This window comes from Ovis aries, chromosome 15 (genome assembly GCF_016772045.2).
Source record: "Ovis aries strain OAR_USU_Benz2616 breed Rambouillet chromosome 15, ARS-UI_Ramb_v3.0, whole genome shotgun sequence".
NCBI classification, from domain to species: domain Eukaryota; kingdom Metazoa; phylum Chordata; class Mammalia; order Artiodactyla; family Bovidae; genus Ovis; species Ovis aries.
In genome coordinates this window covers 79,987,469-80,008,403 of record NC_056068.1, presented here as the reverse complement: position 1 = coordinate 80,008,403, position 20,935 = coordinate 79,987,469, and the positions used below count along the sequence as shown (strand labels likewise).

The 20,935-nt window shown below is 48.6% G+C and overlaps 1 long non-coding RNA gene across 2 annotated transcripts in view; it reads right to left on the bottom strand.

Annotated features, from left to right (window-relative positions):
- Positions 1-2,376: 2,376 nt before the first annotated feature.
- Positions 2,377-20,935, bottom strand: part of LOC132657844 (uncharacterized) — a 51,243-nt gene continuing 32,684 nt past the window's right edge. For both annotated transcript variants that reach the window (XR_009596563.1, XR_009596564.1), the window contains exon 2: positions 2,377-12,313. This is a non-coding gene — a long non-coding RNA (uncharacterized LOC132657844). The remainder of the gene's footprint in view (positions 12,314-20,935) is intronic.

The following is a 20,935-nucleotide window of genomic DNA, read 5'->3' as shown; positions in this document are numbered from 1 at the left end:
GAAATGAAGCTTTCCTTCCTTCCAATAAACCTCACCCTGTACACAATAAATAAAAAGCTATCGACATAAATGAGCAAGTTTTGTACATCCAAAGAAACAGCAGGAAAACAAAATAGTTCCTAGGCCTTCTGGAATGTATAAGTACATTCTATGAGAGCTGGGATTTATCTGTGATGTTCATAGCTTTCTGCCTGGGACACAGCGTTGAGTCATTGTGGAGTGAATGAATAAATAGATTAAAGGTGCTCAGAAAAGATTTGCTGTAGCGGATACCAAGGCAAGCGCTTGTGAGGATAATTTATATTGTGGATACAGGGAGGGAGCAAATTAGCTCAGACTCCAAGACTCAAGGCAATTTGAGTGCAAAAGAAAAAGAAAATCAAACCAGACAGAAGCGTGTCCAACACTGGCCACAGGGAGGATCGGTGTAGCAGCGTCAGGGACGTCCGTCCATAGCAGGGAAATGGGATGGAGTCTGGATCACAGGGTAGCCCATCCCCCAGGAGCTCACATGTGAGTAAGGCATCAACAGGTAAAGATTTGGGGTGTGTGTGTGTGTGTGTGTGTGTGTGTGTGTGTGTGTGTGATATGATGGTCTCTGTCAAATAAATGTACTAGTCCAATTGTATGGTAAGACTGCTTCATCTGAAGTTCAGCTATCCCTAGAAGTTCCGGGAAGGGAGAATTGACCAGGAACAGCCCTTAAAAGCAATTATGAAGATATTCAAAAGTAAACTGCATGGATATCAGGGCTATGTGTATAATCCCCGTGTACTCAGGATGTTGCTGGGCCCAGTGCCAGGGGAAACTTGGCATGCTGCAGGGCATGGGGCCACAGAGATGTGGATGTGACTTGGCGATGGGGATACGGGACTTAGTGGATATGACTGTGGGGACCACAGTTATTTTTTATTTTGTTTATCTGTTTTGGCTGCGCTGGGTCTTTGCTGCTGCATGGGGGCTTGCCTAGCTGCGGTGAGTGGGGGCTGCTCCTTGCCGTGAGTGGGGCTTCTCACGGTGCTGGCCTCTCCGGGTGCCGAGCAAGGTCTGGGCACAGGGGCTCCGGTGCTTCCAGCACAGGAGCTGGGGCACCGTGGCTCCTGGGCCCTGGAGCGTGGGCTCAGCCGCTGTGGCACAGAGGCTTTCTTGCTCCGAGGCATGTGGAATCTTCCTGGGCCAGGGATCGAACCCGCGTCCTCTGTGCTGGCAGGTGAATTCTTATCCACTGTACCGCCAGGGAAATGCCCAAGTTTCTTTGAAGGTGGGTGGCTGAGGCGATGAGTGCCCCTTACCATACTGGTGCCGTGGGGACCTCACTACCCCCACTCTGGTCCTCAGTTCCTTGTCTATAAAATGAGACCTTGTCCATCAGGAATATGTTGGTTGCAAATAACAGAAAAACAGACTCCCGCTCCCTTAATCAGGAATTCCAATTTATCTGTCAGAGAAAGACAAATACTTTGTGACATCGCTTACGTGTGGAAACTAACAAAGTAGCGAATGTAGCGAAAAGCAGACTCGCAGATCCAGCCGGACATTAGCGGTGGCCAGCGGCGGGAGGGGAGAGGGCAGGGGCCGTGCGGGAGAAGGGGGCCAAGAGGCATAGACTGCTGTGTATAAGCTAAACTTCAAGGATAGCTTGTACGGTGAAGGGAATACAGTCACTAGTTTATAATAACTGCAAATGGAGTGTGCCATTTAAAACTTGCCAGTCAGGGTGGGATGGATGGGGAGAGTGATATAATATTGATGTGATGTATAAAATAGGAGAAGGAAATGGGAGCCCACCCCAGTGGTCTTGCCTGGAGAATCCCATGCACAGAGGAGTCTGGCAGGCTGCAGTCCAGGGGGTCGCAAAGAGTCAGACACGGCTGAGGACTAAGACTACCTGACTAACAAAGCAGATGACGGACGAGAACCTGCCTTCTCGCTCAGGGCATTCTCCTCAGGGCTCTGTGGTGACCTAAATGGGAAGGAAATCCAAAATAGAGGCGATATATGTATAAGTTTAAAAAAAAGGAAAATGAAAAACAATGTACAGCCTTTCCTGTTTCAAAAGAAAAAGAACTGTGAGACACCACGCTTGTGCCCCTCAAAATTAGAAAGACGGGAGTGGTACAACAGCCCATGTTTGTTACTGTGTAGCCAAAGGCATGCAAGGTTGTTTGCAGAGTGAATCAGCACATCTAAAGTTTCATTTGTTCATTTATCTAGCCATTCAACAAATATTTTGTTGTAAGGAATTGTTTTGTGTAGTTGGGGAACTGGTATCAAAAGTTTTTCAATATTTACTTTTTTCTTCTTGGGATTACATCTAGCAAATCTATCTCAAAGAAATAGACACTGAGGAGCAAAAATTAAAAAAAAAAGATTACATGCCATTTGAATTTTTTTTAATAAAGTAAATAAATAAAAATTATGAATCATTATATGGTACAGCTATAATTTATATAACATTGTACAGCAGGTATACTTCAATTTGTGAAGAAAAAAAAGAGTTACAGTGCGTGGGTGTGTAGAACCTAAGAGTCCCCAGAGCCAGCTTTCCCCGTCTCCCTGTTCCATCCACTTCTGTGTTGGCTTCACTCCCAACAAGCCCCCTCCACTCAGTGGCCAAGGGGCTCCCAGGAGCTCCAGAGTTATGACCTTGCACATAAATCCAGTGGAAAAGAAAGCTCACCTCTCCTACAGTCCACGTGGATGTCACGAGATAACATCGCACTGTTTCTAAAGGGCCAGATCACCAGCACGACCAGAAAGGCGTGCTGCGCTCATTGCTGTCGTCTGACAGTCATGCTCACCCCAGCTCTCCCCACCAAGACACTACCAAACTGTCCCACGCATCACGCCACGTGGCATTACGTGTCAGAGCAAAGCCTTGAGGATCAAAAGCCCCTTACAGGAATCTGTGATAGTCCAGAGGGGAGGCAGAGAGGATTCCCAGGCTGTGTCTCCAAAAGGGTGTCATAATGGATTAGCAATGCCTACTAAACAGCTCAAGCCCAGGCAGTAATCCACGAGTAACAGACATTTGCCATCCCGAGAAGATGCCAGCCAGAGCTTCATGTCCAGGGCCAGGAGACAGTGAGGCCGCCAAGAGTGCTTTTGTAACCCCGAAGACTTGCAGGACGTTAATTGTGCTTCCATATCTGATCTAGGAGGGAGACAGGAAGACTCCAGGAAAACTTCACAAAGAAAATAGCCTCACAATCATCCTTGGAGGAAGAGACACCGTATGTTTTAGTTTTATTAAAACGGAAAGAACGGTTTAAATCAGAACAAATCTGAGTTCTAACTCCAGACACATCTCTGAATCATTGTTTAAATGCAGAGAACTTAAAATTGTATCCCAACATCTAATCCACGGCCTGGCAGATAATCAGTGCTCACTAACAGTATATAGAATAAAGTTAGTAAGTGAACAATCTTGAGCATGTCGCTGCACCCTCTCTGCACTTCAGTTTTCCCGTGTGTCGGAGGCTTAGGAGCGCTTCCTTACAGAGTCGTTATGAGGAGCCCATGGGGTTATGTGTGTACAGTCATCAGCAGTGGAAGCATTAAGGTACTCTAACAATTCCACCAGTGTTTCTCTAAGACATTAATCAAGAGGTATATTTCTGGCGCCTACTTTGTACTCAGTGCCTGGGGATTAGGCGAGGTGGGGGAATGAAATATCCAGAAGAGGGGAGACAGCTTGCAGCCTTAGGTACTGTCAGATCACACGCGCTCCGGGCTACAGCAACTTCTCACCCATGACTGTGAATGTCGGGAGAGGACAGCAGAGAGCTCTGGGGCCGGAAGGCACCCACACGTCATGGGAAGATGATGCTTCATCTCTGATAGGGTCCACCCCCGCCCCCAGGACCGCAGGATGAGGTCAGAATCAGAGCCGGGAACCAGGACTGTCACACTGGCATCCTAGTTCAGCGACTTGCTAGCTGTGTGACCTCAGACAAAGCAGATAACCTCTCCAGGCTTCACTTCCTAGTCTCTCCAGAGAAGGCTGAAAGTGTGCAGGCTGTTGTAAAAAGTAACAGAATTGAAAGAGTTGCTGAGTCCTACAGTAGCGTTGTTTCAGGGCAAAGGTGGAGACCGTAAAGGTGGGTGCCGTCAATCCGAAGCAGGAGATAAGAGGAGAGCTCACGTTGGGAATCGTATTAAAAAACTTTTTTATAATAAAGCATATGTCATAACCAAATATAAACACAATTCCATGACGGTCCGTATACTCCCTTGGGCCCTCACACATGTACACCCTGAAAAGTAACCGAGTCAAGGGCATGCTTTTTGTCCACCAAATCCCATTGAATTTCCTCTTCCTGGGCACAGAGAAGGTTGGTTCTGGCCAACGATGGGTGAGGAGAGGCGATGCCTGTCTCCCAGGCTGAAGCAGCGGAAATCTCCAGGGTGAACCTCCAGCTCTCTTCCTCTTCTGCCAGGGAACCAGAAGTATCAACAACCCTGAGCCCTCCTTCTGAGTACAAAGTGTTGCGGGGAATCCAATGCCATCAGCTGAATCAAATGCTGTCAATAGGAAGATAAGAACAGAATTCACCTCTGGATTTAGTAACATGGACACCTTTAAAGATCTTGAAAGAAGCAGCATTTTTAGCCAACACAGACTGGAATGGGTTCAAGGCAGCTGAGGAGAAGAATTCAAGACACTGAGTAAGAACAACGATCCTGAACAACGTGGCTATAAAGTGCCATAAAAATAGGCAAATAGCTGGTGGGGGAGTGAAGCCAAAAGAGGGTTGGAGGTTTTTTTTCCGTTGGAAGAAATAACCAGATGTCTGTATGTTAGATGCACGTTTGTTTATCCCTCAGTCTGGAGAGAGACTCCATGCCCGTCTGCCAGCCCTTGGTTCCCAGACCTTCTGTTCCCAGCGAGGCTACAAGAACATGATAAGCTTGTGATGGCTTCAAAGAAGACGTCACACTCCACATGACTAAGCTCCAAGGCTGCCGCTGCCTTCAAGCCCTCGCTGTGAACACCACGCCAAGAGGCCACCAGATGACAGAGGCGGTGGTGTTCGGCGCATCAGCCCGTTAGCAAACCGCTTTTAATTACTTTTAGTATCAAAGGACTTCATTGTGCAGTTTAAAGAGTGAACCGGTGCCATGAGGCTTGCGACAGAAAAAGCTTCCCCGCCCTCAGCCCTGCCTGTGCCAGCCCCCACACCCCGAGGCGACCCCTCTCAACTCCATTTGCTCCCTGCCCTGTTCACCGCCGTGTTCCTAGACCACACACCTTTGGGCATTTCTTGTTTCTTTTTTTTTTGTTTGTTTCAAAATTTTAACTTTGGACTTCACAGGCTAGGAAACAAGGGTTTCATTCTTTTAACCCACACCTCCCTATATACCTTCTACATTCTCTAGATAAGGCTTCATCAAGATTTCTTGTTAAAATTGCTCTTTAAGGCTTACATGACATGGCTGACTACAGAAAAGCAGTTCTTGGCAGAGTCATTCGGCGCGTGACGATCACATACCCTTTCTTACAGGGCAGGTTGCTTTTCCTGAGTTCATGTTGCCTTCGTTTTCCATTTGCTTAGTTCTTTATATGCGTGCAATTGACTCAGACTATCCCCAGACTAGTTCCAAACAGAACTCAACATCCACGCCCAGACAGATGCACCAGGTGAACCACAGGTTGGGTGAAATTCTCAAAGACACCTCTCCTGGGACCCTGTACACTGCTGCTCCTCTCTGGACTGGATGCCTTTTGATCTGATGCGGAGCGCTCGTCCCGAGAATACCTTTGGAATGGGAATACTTTTCCCCTCTCAATCTGAGACCTTCTTCTCTCGGTTTAGTTCCTAATTTTGATGCGCTCTCTGTGGCTTCCTGACACGGTTGATCAGCGGTGTATTTTCACGACCCGTCGTGTCTGGGCACCATCGCTGTAACACTGCGTCTGACGGCAGAACTGGAAGCTGGAGATCATCCTCTCTCGGTCTCTGAACGTGTTACCCCGTCTTCTGGTCTCCAGTGTTCTGCTGGGAGGTCCGATGCCATTCTGACACTCATCTTTTATGTGTGGCTATTTTACTCTCTAGAAGCTTTCTAGGATCTTATAATTAACCCTAAAATCTGAAATTTCCTGAGTGGTGCCTTGAGATGGTGTACATTTATTTTTCCAGACTCTGAATTTGAATTCTGAAAATACCTTTTATTTCTGGGAATTTTTCTTCATCATTTCTGTGCCAACCGTTTCCCTTCCGACTTTTCTAATTCTTTCTTTTTGGAACTTCTATTAGTCAGATGCTAAAACTCTTTGGCTCATCTTTCCAATTTTCTTCTGGTTTTTTAAATTGTTTTTCATCGTTTTATTCTATATTTGGGGATATTTCCTCACTTTTATTTTTTAAGTCTCCTACTGAGTCTTTAAGTTTTCTTTTTCTTCAGGTGAGTCAGTCCATTATTGCTTTGTTAGTTACTTTGGGCTGTGCCGGGCATCGCTGCTGCTTGTGGGCGTTCTCTAGCTGCAGCGAGCAGGGGCTACTTGCTCCTGCGGAGCGTGGGCTCCCATCTCTGCGGCCCCTCTTGCTGCCAAGTGCAGGCTCCAGGCAAGTGGGCCCCGGTGGCTGCAGTCCTCAGGCCCCACAGCTGCGGCACCCGGGCTTAGCTGCTGCGTGGCGTGAGAGATCTTCCTGGACCAGGGATCAAACATGTGACCCTGCCTCGGCAGGTGGGCTCTGAACCCCTGAACCAGCCGGGAAGGCCCTGGACTTTTGAATTCTCTCAGCACACTGCTACTATTCCAGCGTCTCTTCTGCTCGTCGCTGCGCCTTTGGCACAGCGCCCTGCTTTTGTTTATGGACAGTTCTTATCCATGCAGTCGACAGCATGGGCTGAGCACTTGCTCTGTGGCAGTCACGAGCACTGATGATAGAATAAGGAACAGCCTGCTCTCATAGAGTGGGCTGTTCAACGAGGAGCAGCAGAGAGTGAGCAACTAATAGACAGACTGTGCAACACTGAGAGGTAATGGATTTAAGCAAGGACTGGAAACAGAGAGTGACTGGAGTGGCGTCCTCTCGGGCTCTGTTAGTTACAGTGCTTCAGAGCTGGCATCTAACCCCTGCGTTCTGTTTCCCCCAAGTCCGGTTCCCGTTCCTTGACTTTGATCCTGTCTTTCTTCTGTATCTTTCCCCTACTTTGCCCACTCGCTTTGAAGAGCAAAGCACAGCTCGGCCTGCCTGGGTTCCTTGCTTGTGGATGTCAGCAAAGGGCAGTTTAGAGGGGTGCTGGCCTCTGGAGATGTAGGGTCAAGATAGCCTGTTCTCCTGGCTGGTGGTCCCCCCAGAGGGGCCTTCCCTGCGTCCCTGCTGGAAGCCCAGCCTCTGCACTCTGGGGGCCATTTGGCTATGAGCAAGCCTGGCAGCCTCCTGTAGACTTTCACTGATCCCTGTTGGCAGTCCCTCAATTCTGCATGGCATTCCCAAATCCAAATGCTCTGTGGGTCGACTCCTACAGTGAAAACAGTTTGCTCTCAGTCTTTCTTGGAGTAAGAAAGAAATATCTGGGGTGCAACCAGTTTTTGTTTGGACTTTCTGTTGTCTTGTGTTTTCAGCCCCAGCCTACCCCTAACTCTAGAGAGAGCTGGGAGAGAATTCCCTGGCAGTCCAGTGGTTGGGACTTGACTCTTTTACCCCCAAGGGCTGGGGTTCAATCCCTGGTTGGGGAACTAAGATCCCACAAGCCAAGCAGCCAAAAAAAAAAAAAACCCACAAAAAATAGACACCTGGGTGCCAGCTGCTGAGTCTTCAAGGATTTCTGCAGTAAGACTCATCCCATGTCTTGTGAGCTTCTCCCTGCCCCTTTCTAGGGCTTCAGATTCAGCTTTCTCTCTCTCTCAGCCGCTCTGCTCACCTCCCATGATCTCTTTATCCTTGCGCGGTCACACCTGTTACTTGTCTTTTGCGGACACTTTAGCGGAGTCATAGTAGGACACACACACAAACCGTCGTCTCCATCCCCACGTTTGACTAGTCCAAGCATCCTGTGGCAGCCCCTCTGCAACTGCCACCGACAGAATTTTAAAATAACGAGTTCTGATTCACCGTGAGTGTGAGTCTGAGTTCACTGCCAGGCCAAGCAGGGAAAATCTGATGCAACACAGAGGGATTCAATCCTGTGGGGCGGGATCTTCAGGTTAACTGTCAAAAATAAGTCAGAGATGACTGGCCCCAGTCTTGCAGGTTCATCGCTTGTAAGGTTCTGGCAAGCCAGCTTCTGGAGCTTGTGACCTGTGCGAACACTTCCTGAACTGCCCAGACAGGGCCCTGTGCTCAGACGACCCCACGCTTGGTTTACAGTTTCACGATCATCATCCTGAAATCCCAAAGCAAAGGGCCCCACGTTTTCATTTTTCCCGGGCTCCACAAGGCATGTCGCCAGTTCTGGATATGCGTGGGGTATAGGAATCCCACGAAGACGGTCTTGCCAACCAAAGGCAAGCAGCAAAATAAAGGTAGAAACCACGTAAAGATAAAAACCATGCAGTTCACAGGAAAGAAAATCGTCTGATTCAAACGGTTCATTATCTTGTCAGTTCAGAACTGACCAGTAATGGAGCTCAGCTCAGGCCAGTGACTGAACCGCCAGCCCATTTTTAGCTTCTTAGGAACTGTGTTGGCCCCGCAGTTCATTAGGTTGGGCTGAAATAAGACATCTGGTCCCTTGCAGACAGAAAACAGTCACAAATTCACCATCAGAGCTGTTTCTCTACTAATTCTGATCAGTTTTCTGAGAAGCAGTTGCTTTGGGCTCCTTTTCTGTGGACTGACCCCTTGTTACCTATTGTCTGTCTAGATTTCTCACACTCTCCAGGCAGAATCATCCACAGGCACATGCCTAAGGCCCAGAAAAAGTCCTCTCCTTTGCTGCTCCCTATGAAGTCCCCTCTTCCTTACTTAGAGAAAAGCAGCTTCTGTGTGTGTGTCTGTGTGTCTGTGTGTGGCAGCAATATGCCCAACGCAAAACTGTATGTCCCAGCCTCTCTGTGGGTAGCCCTGAGCTCCAGCCAACTGATCTCAAGTAGACTGAGCGACGGATTTCAATCCATTAACTGTGGGTTTCCCAGGAACCTTTTGCTTTCTTGGCTTTTGCGTCTCATCCTCTTTTCTGCTGCCTGTGGCTCTTAAGTGATCGCTGAAGCCACAACAAATCACTCAGCAAACGTTTAGTTACCGAGTATTTGCTGTGTGGGAAGGCAATGGCACCCCGCTCCAGCATTCTTGCCTGGAGAATCCCGGGGACGGAGGAGCCTGGTGGGCTGCCGTCTACGGGGTCGCACAGAGTCGGACATGACTGAGCAACTTCACTTTCACTTTTCACTTTCATGCATTGGAGAAGGAAATGGCAACCTGCTCCAGTGTTCTTGCCTGGAGAATCCCAGGGAAGGGGGAGCCTGGTGGGCTGCCATCTGTGGGGTCGCACAGAGTCAGACACGACCGAAGCGACTTAGCAGCAGCAGCAGCGTTTGCTCTGTGCCTTGTACTCTTCTGAACAATGGACAAACAGCAGTAACAAAGCAAATGTGTCTGCCCCTGGGAAGTGTATACTCTCGAGGACCACCCTACAATCAAAGGAAAGCAGCTAGACTCACAAGAGCCTCAGCTTTAACATTCTAAGCAGCTGAACTAAAGACAGGAACTTATCTGAGAGAAAGGAACTTTATTCAATCCCTTAGGGATAGCTAATTGGTAAAGGAATATTAGAAATAGTTTTGAATGGAGAAATTAGAGTTGTGATTTACTTTGGATATGTAATATGTGATTTATTCTGGAACCACAATTAAAAATAGAACTGGGAAGTCTCTGAAGGTCCGGTGATTAGGAGTTGGCACTTTCACTGCTGGGGGCCAGGGTTCCATCCCTGGTCGAACTAAGAACCCACAAGCCACATGGTGCGGCCAAAATCCAAAATTTGATCAAATTAAATGTTTAAATATATACTTGCATAAGTATTTATAATTTATGTATGTAGTAGGGGGGCTTCCCAGGTGGCGACAGTGGTAAACGAACCCGCCTGCCGAAGCAGGAGACATGAGAGATGTGGGTTCAGTCCCTGGATCGGGAAGATGTCCTGGAGGCAGGCACAGCACCCGCTCCAGTTACTCTTGCTGGAGAATCCCATGGGCAGGGGAGCCTGGCGGACTACGGTCTGTAGGGTCCCAGAGCTGGACACGACTGAAGTGACTTAGCAAGCGTGCGCGTGTGTGTGTGCTCATTAGTCAAGCTGTGTCTGACTCTTTGCGACACCGTGGACAGTAGCCTGCCAAGCTCCTTTGTGCACGGAATTTTCCAGGCAAGAATACTGGAGTGGGTTGCCGTGCCCCCCTCCAGGGGACCTTCCCCATCCAGGGATCAAACCCACGCCTGCTGTATCTCCTGCTTTGCAGGCGGATTCTTTACCACTAGCACCACCTGGGAAGCTCAGGTATGTGTGCATGCTGCTAAGTCGCGTCAGTCGTGTCCGACTCTGCGCGACCCCACAGACAGCAGCCCACCAGGCCCCCCCGTCCCTGGGATTCTCCAGGCAAGAACACTGGAGTGGGTTGCCATTGCACACATACATACTTTTAGAGAGAAAGAAAAATAAGCAAAGCAAATGTGGGGGAAAGTGCTATGAATGTGAATGAAAGATATACAGGTGTTTATTATTCTCTCAATTTTTCTCCGTGAGAAGGGGAAGGAAAGCTGATTTGCTTGGATCATATAGGAGGGCTCCTGACATTCTGATGAAGTTTTTTTTAAGTAAGGCAAACCCATCAGTCCATGTGGGGAGGGGAATGCTTGAACTCCAGGCCCCTTAGGCCCACTCCTCTCCTCTTTGTAGAGGAGTTTGCCAGTCCTGTTAGGAGAAGTACCTGCTTTGGAGCAAGCCTTACAGTCCAGAGCTGGCCAGGCTGCCCCTGGAGACAGAGGCCCCTTCCAAACTCCAGAGCAGCTGTTGGCGCCTGCCGGCCAGGAAAGGGTTCCGCAGGTGTGGGCAGTTGGTCTGAGAGCGCCCTGGGGCCCGCGGTCCAGCTGGCGCCAGGATCGTGTGGGTGCAGATGAGAGGCCCCCACGGCCACCTGCTCACAGCTCCACTCACCACACATAACCCGACACTCACGTCATGCTCGTTGGCAACAACAAGCCGCCCACTGTGGAATGTGTGTCTCTCAGAGCCAAAGAGACGCCATGATGCAATGTGGGTGAGAGAAGCGGGCTGCGGAGCAGGGTTTCAGGACAGTCCCACATGTGCTGGAGACAACAGAGGGCCGGGGCGGGGACGAGACAGGGAGGGGAAGCAGGAGGCGGAAAGGCAGGGCAGGGAGGAAAAGGGCTTCCCGGGGGCGCCCAGTGAAAGGCGCTCAGTCATGTCCGAGTCTTTGCGACCCCGTGGACTGCAGCACGCCAGACCTCCCAGACCTTCACCACATCCCAGAGTTCACTCAAACTCACGTCCATCAAGTCGGTGATGCCGTCCAACCATCTCATTCTCTGTCGTCACCTTCTCCTCCCACCTTCAATCTTTCCCAGCATCAGGGTCTTTTCCAATGAGTCAGCTCTTTGCATCAGGAGGCCAAAGTATTCGAGTTTCAGCTTCAGCCTCAGTTCTTCCAATGAATATCCAGGGTTGATTTCCTTTGGGAGGGACTGGTTGGATCTCCTTGCAGTCCAAGGGACTCTTCTATCCAAGAGAGTCTTCTCCAACACCACAGTTCAAAAGCATCAATTCTTCGGCGCCCAGCCTTCTTTATGGCCCAACCTTCACATTCATACATGACCACTGGAAAAACCATAGCTTTGACTATATAGACCTTTGTCAGCGAAGTAATGTCTCTGGCTTTTAATACTCTGTCTGGGTTGCTCATAGCTTTTCTTCCAAGAAGCAAGCATCATTTTTAAAATTTCATGGCTGCAGTCACCATCTGCAGTGATTTTGGAGCCCAAGAAAATAAAGTATCACTGTTTCCATTGTTTCCCCATCTATCTGCCATGAAGTGATGGGACCACATGCCATGATATTTGTTTTTTGAATGTTGGGTTTAAAGCCAGTTTTTTCAGTATCCTCTTTCACCTTCATCAAGAGATTCTTTAATTCCTCTTCATTTTTTGCCATAAGGGTGGTGTCATCTGCATATCTGAGGTTATTGATATTTCTCCCGGCAATCTTGATTCCAGCTTGTGTTTCATCCAGGCTGGTATTTCAAATGATGTCCTCTGCATAGAAGTTAAACCCCTGGTCTAGAATCACATTTCCTCTGAAATGGCAGTTGTACAGTCTATGTGAGAACACAGGTGTGAAAATTCAGACTCTGAAAAGCAAGGGTAAATCGCAAATTATTTTGTGAACGTGAAGACTTAAATCAGCGAGTGTCATCTCATCACTTGTAAAGGATGTAGGGAAAGAGGGAAAGGCCTTCCTCCCTCACTCAATGTCAGTAGCTTCTAACACAGCCTTGCCTGTCATTCGTGTTGATTTTCTTCAAGAATTTGTCCCCATCTGGTTTTGGGGGTTTTTTTTTTGCTTTTTTGTGCTCTCCTCTTTCAGCGTAATATAAGAGCCTTGAGGACAGCAACCTTCTTCGCCTTGTTTATCGCTAGATCCCCAGTGCCTGGAACACTGCCTGGCAAATAGCATGTGCTCGATAAACACTGAAGGAAGGAAGGAAGGGCTAAGCGAACCAGAATCCCAAGGCGAATTCTCGTGTCAGAATGAAAGCTATAGCGCCCCAGTCAACAGCAGCAAGAATCCAAGTCCAGCGAGTAAGGAGAGAGAGCAGCCTGGGAACCATCCATTAACACATTTTAAAGATGTGGGCAGCCAGGCTTAGTAATTGTGTGTGTGTGACTCTCCTATTTTTCAGCTGAATTCAAGACTAATACGGAGAAGAATGTCTGCCTGAGGGGAAAAACTGTAATAAAATGCAAGCGTTGGGGTGGGGCAGGGCTGCCTGTGTCTAAGGCCCAGGTGAAAAGGTAAGAAGATATGGGATAAACACCCAAGGATGCTCCTTTAGAGGGTTGGGAGCAGCCAGTGACTCAAAAGACTGGAGAGGCGGGGTGGGTGTGTGCACGCGTGCTAAGTTGCTTCAGTGGTGTCCGACTCATGGCAGAAGGTCCAAAATCGAATTTCCACCCTTTCTCTTATTCCTGCTGAACCATAAAGCTATCAGGTGGGTCTCAGAAAATTCTCTAAATACACACAGTGAACAGAATGGGAAGAACTAGAAAATGTGTTCAAGAGGGGCCATGGGACCCCCAGTCCTAGGGAGGGAGATAGCTCTCCTTTGCTTTAGCTCGTTTATCCCTCTGAGCCAGTGGGTGCTCAGATACCTGGAAGTGGATTACCAGTTACAGCCACTCCCCAGAAAGGGGCAGGGGGTGAGAATCCACTTCCTCTCTAAGAGGAATGGACCCTAAGAAGGGGTCTCAGTTAGCCAGGCGGAGGAATGGATGGGAGGGTGAGAGAGAGGCTGAGACTTTGAAAGAGACTAGATTGTTTTGCTTAAGAATACGGAGAAAAGAGATGAAAGAAATGTGAAACCTTCCCCCTTGGAGCGAAAACATACATGACTAATAGGGATTTTTATTGGGTTCTGTCATAGATCAAAACTGCCTCCCTGGGATTCACAGGGCTTTTCAGTAGAAGGCATTTTCAGTAGAATTGACGTTATTCATCCATCTTCTGTCACGTTGGATTTGCTTTCAGGGAAATGATAACAAAGTTCCCGAATCAAGGCGGGTGTCGGGTCAAGAACAGAGGCTGCTGGCAGTGCCCAGAATGGTTACAAGAAGGGGCTACTGTGTTCTGTAGCCCTGGAGCCCTTATCTCCCCCTAGACAAAAATGTGCGACCTTGAAAGACAGAGACGGGTTCTCTCTCCCAGGTGAAACCAAAAAGCCTTGTACTGTTTCAGAAACAAATTCACTCCCAGTTGGCAGGCAGACACCAAAGGACAGTTCATTCAAAGGTAAATTAATCCTTTGCATAAACAACCAAACTTGAATACCCAGACTACTGTGGACCTACATACCCATTTAAAATCTCTCCCCCGCTTGGTACAATACGCCCCATTCTCTCAGTGGAACAATCTAACTGTTTATCTGAAACCACCTGCGTCTCTGATCCCAGAACTCTGTATTTTCTTAACCATTTCAGGATAGCTTCCTTCTCAGACAAGATGTGCTCCACCTAATTAAGTTCACCTGGCGGCTCAGACAGTAAAGACTCTGCCTGCAATGCAGGAGACCTGGGCTCGACCCCTGGGTAGTGAAGGTATTCCCTGGAGAAGGGAATGGCTGCTCACTCCAGTCTTCTTGCCTGGAGAATCCCATGGACAGAGGAGCCTGGCGGGCTGCAGTCCCTGGGGTCCCAAGCAGTTGGACCAGACTGAGCAACAAGCACACACAGCAATAAAAACAGGAAAAAGGAAATTTTTACCATTTACAATTATGCTAAAGACTTAAAATATCTAGAAGTAAACCTAGCCAAAAACAAACGTGCATGACCCCCAACAGAAAACTACAAAATATGACTTAGATTATTAAAGGAAACCTAAATAAGTTGATGGATACATTACACTCATGTTCAATATATTCAGTATCGGAAGGATGTCAGTTTTCCCCAGATTGACCAATTGAGTCAATATAATTCCAATCCAAATCCAGCAAAATTTTGTGGAAAGAAACAAGCTCGGTTTAAATTTTATATAGACTTTATTAAAAATGAAGAGCATCTGTTCTTCAAAAAAACATCAAGAAAGTGAAAACACAAGAGGCCTAAATTGATCTTTCTCCAAAGAAGAAATACAGGTAGTCAACAGGCACAGGAAAAGACGCTCAACACTGCTAATTATTGGAGAAATGCAAATCAAAACTACATTAAGGTATCAGCTCACGCCAGTCAGATTGGCCACGATCAGACAGTTTACAAATAATAAATGCTGGAGAGGGTGTGGAGAAAGGGAGTCCTCCTAGCTTGCTGATAGGAAGTAAACTCGTGCGGCCACTGTGAGAACAGAATGGAAGTTCCTTTAAAAAGTAAACACAGAGCTGGCTACCATATGATCCAGCAATAGCACTCCTGAGCACATATCTAGACAAAGCCATAATTTGAAATAATACATGCACTCCAAAGTTGATAGCAGCGCTATTTACGATAGTCAAGACATGGAAGCAACTTACATGCCCATCAGCAGATGAATGGATAAAGAAGATTAAGACATATCCATAATGGAATATTACTCAGTCATAAGAGAGAATGAAACAGCGGCGTTTGCCACAACGTAGATGGACGCGAAAGTCAAAGTGAAGTCGCTCAGTCGTGTCCGACTCTTTGCGACCCCATGGACGGTAACCCATCAGGCTCCTCTGTCCATGGGATTTTCCAGGCAATAGTACTGGAGTGGATTGCCATTTCCTTCTCCAGCGGATCTTCCCGACCCAGGGATCGAACCCAGGTCTCCCTCAGTGTAGACAGACACTTTACCGTCTGGGCCAGCAGACGTAGACATTATCAAATGAAGTGAAGTTAGAGAAAAACAAGTATTATATGATCTCACTTACGCGTGAAATCTAAAATATGATACAAGTGAGCTTACTCATAAAACACGAACAAACTCACAGACATAGAAAACAATCTTACAGTTACCAGTGGGGAAGGGGAGCAAGAAGCTGGGGGATAAATCAGGAACTTGGGATTCACAGATACACACCGTTGTTCAGTCACTAAGTCATGTCCGATTCTTTGCGACCCCATCAACTGCCGCACACCAGGCTTCCCTGTACTTCACTATCACCCGAAGTCTGCTCAAACTCATGTCCACTGAGTCGATGACGCCATCCAACCCTCTCATCCTCTGTCGTCCCCTTCTCCTCCTGCCTTCAATCTTTCCCAGCATCAGGGTCTTTTCCAATGAGTCAGCTCTTCACATCAGGTGGCCAAAGTTTTGGAGCTTCAGTTTCAGCATCAGTCCTTCCAGTGAATAGTCAGGACTGATTTCCTTTAGTATTGGCTGATTTGATCTTGGAATTAACAGACACATCCTACTATATATAAAAGATAACGAGGAGCTACTATATAGCACAGGGAACTGTATTCAGTATCTTATAAGAACCTATCGTCAAAAAAATGACAGATATGCACAGCTGAGCCACTTTGCTGAAAATAACATTGCGTTGTAAATCAACTATACTTCACACACACACAAAAAGCCCAGCAAAAATTCGGGACCTCAAAGCCCAGGTGAGCTTCCTTGTTTGGAAATACTCTTGCCACCTATCAATGTCCAGAAGCTAATACATCGTGGGGGCTGCGGTCGCTTTGTGTTTGGAGCCTCTCAGACACTGCCCTCTGCATCCCTTCTCTTGGATGATTTTAATCTGTATGCTTTTACTGTAACAGACCGTGACTCTGAGGATAGGTTTTCAGTAGGTTCTGTGAGTTCTTTACAGAACTATCTGATTTGAGGGTAGGTTCGGGAACCCCTTCAGATTTTCAGTTGGACTCAACTCTCCAACTTTGTAGTTGGACCCTAAGCCTTTGAGGTTGGTGTCAGAACTCTTGGACAATTGACTAAACTCTCCTGACGGCCCTAAATTCCCCAGAGGAAGGTACCCAAACACAGAGAGAGGTGGGGAATCGGGGCCAGTGGTTACTCTCGACTCTGAGCCCTTGCTTTTGTGCCTGAAGGTGACGAGTCATGATAAAGATATCATCAAGGAATGGGGAAAAAATATCCGAGAAGATTGAAGATCGCAATTAGAAGAAAAGCAAAGCCATTCTGCTTTCTGGCCTGCTCGGGTTATGCAGTGAAATTTCCGGGAGCTGTGCACGCCCCTGTGCAGTATTCTGTGACAATGAATGAGATGCTGGAGAAAGATGGGAGTAATAGCTGATGGCAGGTGGGAGTTAGAGTCATGACCCACAGGACACCCAGGAGTCCCGCCCTGCAGAGGGGCTTAGCCTCTCCAGAGCGCATCCCACGCCTTCTCTTTTTCTTTTCTTTTTCTTTTTGTTGAGGGTGGAGTTGCCGCAGGTGACTTGTGGGATCTTAGTTCCCCGACCGGGATTGAACCTGGGGCCACAGCAGTGAAAGCATGGAGTTCTAGCCACTGGACCACCAGAGAATTCCTTCTCATGTCTTCTCCACACCTGCTACCACTCTCTCCACTCCAAGGCTCCGTCCCAGCTTCAAGAGTCCAGAAGCTGGACTTCCTGCACACAAACAAGCTACCTACCGAAAATCCGTCCTGCATAATAATTTCCCAGTGCGGCAGGAGTCGCGGGGTCTCCAGTCGCCTAGGAAAAGGGCCATCCCTTCCAGCGGCCCCTTGGAGCAGCACCACCACGGAGTGCTCTCTCGTTGGCTCTTCCGGAGCCTCAGACTCCACCTCAGGAAACCCCAGGACAGAGAAAGAAGCCAGCTTCTCAGATGCAGAGCAGGAAACTTCAGCAGCATGAGAAGAAACTGAGATTCTGAGTACCAGGCTGGGGATGGCGGAGAAATTGAAGAGGAACCCAGGCAGAGTGCCAGAGAGCCAGCTGCCGGCCACGGCAGAGCTGTCCCCCAGTCCGGGGCACAGGACCCAGAGCTCACTTCCAATCTTCGTCTCACCCCCGGCGATTTTCTCACGTGCCTCGCGCAAGCCTGCTTCATCCCCACACTCACATAAAATCCCTGATGAGACAGAGCCTCCTGTGGCTAATAGGATGGGATTAAAGTGGGCTTGCTACGTGGGAAATGCCCTTGATGCAACCCCAGCCTCCGAGTGCAGCACCAGAGAGCTTTCGGGGCAGAAAGGTTCATGAGCCAAATTAAGGCGCTCGAATCGAAAGATGTATTCAATTAATAATAGAAATGCATGGAGAATCAAGAGGAAAGGGACAAATTGAGGGAACCATTCAATCAGGAGGAAAGAACCGCACTGCCTGAACCCTGCCTTCAGTGTGTGTGTGTCTGTGTGTACGTCTGTGTCTGTGTGTCTGTCTGTCTGTGTGTGTGTATCTCTGTCTGTGTGAGTCTGTCTGTGTGTGTCTGTGTGTGTGTCTGTGTGTGTGTGTCTGTGTGTGTGTCTGTGTGTCTGTCTGTGTATGTGTGTCTGTGTGTGTGTCTGTGTGTGTGTCTGTGTGTGTGTCTGTGTGTGTCTGTGTGTGTGTGTCTGAGTGTGTGTCTGAGTGTGTGTCTGTCTGTGTATGTCTGTCTGTGTGTGTGTCTGTCTGTGTGTGTGTCTGTCTGTGTGTGTGTGTGACTCTGTGTGTGTGTGTGTGTGTGTGTGCGTGTGCCTCCAACTCCCCTCCTGTCACTCTCTCCTCCTCCTTCTCTGACACGCCCACGTTCCCTATGAAATACGAACACGAGAACACTGAGCGGAGGGCAGACAAGGATGCCGGAGGACGAAGGTGCCCGGAGCACGAAGATGCCCGGAGGACAGAAGGTGCCCGGAGCCAATAGGCGCCCGTCAGAAAAAGGCAGGAGAAAGTAAGCCTCACCCAGAGCTCTAGCTCACCAGCAACTTGCTAAGCAACAGTGCCTTTTAATTCCATGTCTTGGGCAGAAAACATGTGGGACCAAAAATGGGCATCAGCCAGTGGTGCCAGTCTACAAGCTCATGCGTTTTGAGCGCTTTGAGAAACTGCCTGGTTGCCTCATAAATATGCACCGTTTCACAGTCCTTTCATGCCTTCCTATAAATATTCATCACACATACTCTCTACTTCCTTTCTTGCAGGGTCCTTGGCTCTCTCCTTACTTTCTCTTACATCCTGTGGTGGAATTTTTCTTAAATAATACACACGTGCATTGCAGGTCGCTCGGCCGGGAGGGTGTTCAGCCTGAGGCTCGAGACACAGAAAGCAAAGGGCTGTCACATCTCAGGACCCCTCGGGCATGACTCAGGTCCCTGCCGCCAGAGAGAAATGGAAAATGAAGTCACAGAAGCCCACAGGGAGAAAGGTGGGATATCACAGGTGACCGGAGACAGATCCAGGAGCAGCAGCTGCAAGAGAGACATGCCGGCCACGCAGGAAGACACCCAAGCCTGGGGTAACGACAGGGCTAATTTGGGACAAGCAGTCAGTGCCGCTGGAGCCCCAGGAGGTGACAGTCACCAGGAAGGAAGAGCGGGCGAGGGGCCCCAAAGGTGTGACGCTGGTCCAGAGCAGGGAGAAAATGAGCGGAGGAACGGGACCCCTCCTGCACCGCTGGCGGAATGCAAGCTGAGGCAGCCACTATGGAGAACAGCACGGAGACTCTGAAAAGCTAGGAGTGAAACCACCGTGTGATCCAGCAATCCCACTCCTGGGCGTATACCCACAGAAAACCACAGTGCAGAGAGATACATGTGCGCCAGTGGTCATAACAGCACCATTTACAACAGCCAGAACCCGGAAGCCCCCTAGCGGCCCATTAACAGAGCAAAGGATAAAGAGGGTGCAGCTTTTATGCCCAGGGGAACACTACGCAGCCATGAAAAAGAAGGGTTTTGAGTCAGTTGTCGTGAGATGGATAAACCCAGAGCCGGCCATACAGTGTGAAGTCACTCAGAAAGAGAAAGACTAACGTGGTACATTAATGCATAAACATGGGATCTAGAAAGATGGCGCTGACGAACCTGTTTACAGGGAAGGAATGGAGATGCAGACGTAGAGACGGACTGTGGACACAGCGAGGGAAGGAGAGGGTGAGACAAACTGGGAAAGCAGCCGTGACAGACACACACGACCGTGTGTGGAAGAGCCAGCGTGGGGAGCTGCTGCGTAACACAGCGGGCTCAGCCTGCTCAGTGACGACCCGGAGGGTGGGAGGGGAGCGGGCAGAGGCACGGGAGGGAGGGCATATAAATATACGTAAAATTATGGCTGATTCCATCGTTGTGCAACAGAAACCTACACGACATCGTAAAGCAACTATCCTCCAGTTAAAAAAACAAGTTTAAAAATGGGGAGAGAGGCAGGCAAAGAGCCCCCAGGGCAACAAGCGACGCTGCGCGGGGTGAGGGCAGCGTACTGCAGACACCCATTCGGAATCCAGCAACAGGCTCCACGTCTGCTGACAGATGGGACCCCAGGGACTTCCCTGGGGCCCTAGGGGTAACGGTTCCATGCCTCCAATGCAGAGGGCAGGGCTTCAGTCCCTCGTGGGGGAACTAAAATCCCACATGCCGTGCTGTGCAGCAAAAACATAAAGTGAAAAGAAAAAAACCAAATGTAGTTAATCATATGCATGTTTAAACGATATTGTTAAATTACGTTAAATTAAAAAAAAAAAAAAAAACAGGATTCCATTCCTGCAGGGGTCATAATTCTCCAGGGAAAAGAGTAGGGATTCTCTGGTCAGAATCTGCTGCCAATGAGCAGGACAGGAACCTTATCGAGAACAGTGGGGCTATGGCAAAGAGTAGGATGCTGAAATTGCATATGCCTCTCCTTTAAAACATTAGTTCTCTAAACAAGACCCATAATATCGAGTTATTCCAGGATGACTGAACTCCTAGAGTCCGGGAGCTGTGGAGGAAGCAAAGATCAGAGGTTTACAGAGCCTGGCTTTGGGTCCTGCCCCTGCCTTGGACTGGTCACGTCACTTCCCTGAGCCTCTGTGTTCCCCTCCCATAACATGCGGACAATAATGTTTACTGCTCAGATCTCTGAGGATTTTATGAAGATAAAATGATGAAAAAAAAAAACATTGCAACATTTGACCAGTTATTTGTTATCACCTGTGATTTGCGGTGAGATCAGAAAAAAGTTAGTGAGCCTCACTGGGGTCTCAGGCTTGTCTTATGAGAGAGAGCGAGAGATCACTAGCCACCTCTCCGCTGTTCGGGAGACAAAGATAATAGCCTCAGGCCCCTCGGAAGCCGGCGCCGTGAGCGCTCCCAGATGGGTTTCCGTACAGAGCTCAGTCTCGGGAGGCTCTCGCTCACTAAGCGCCGGGT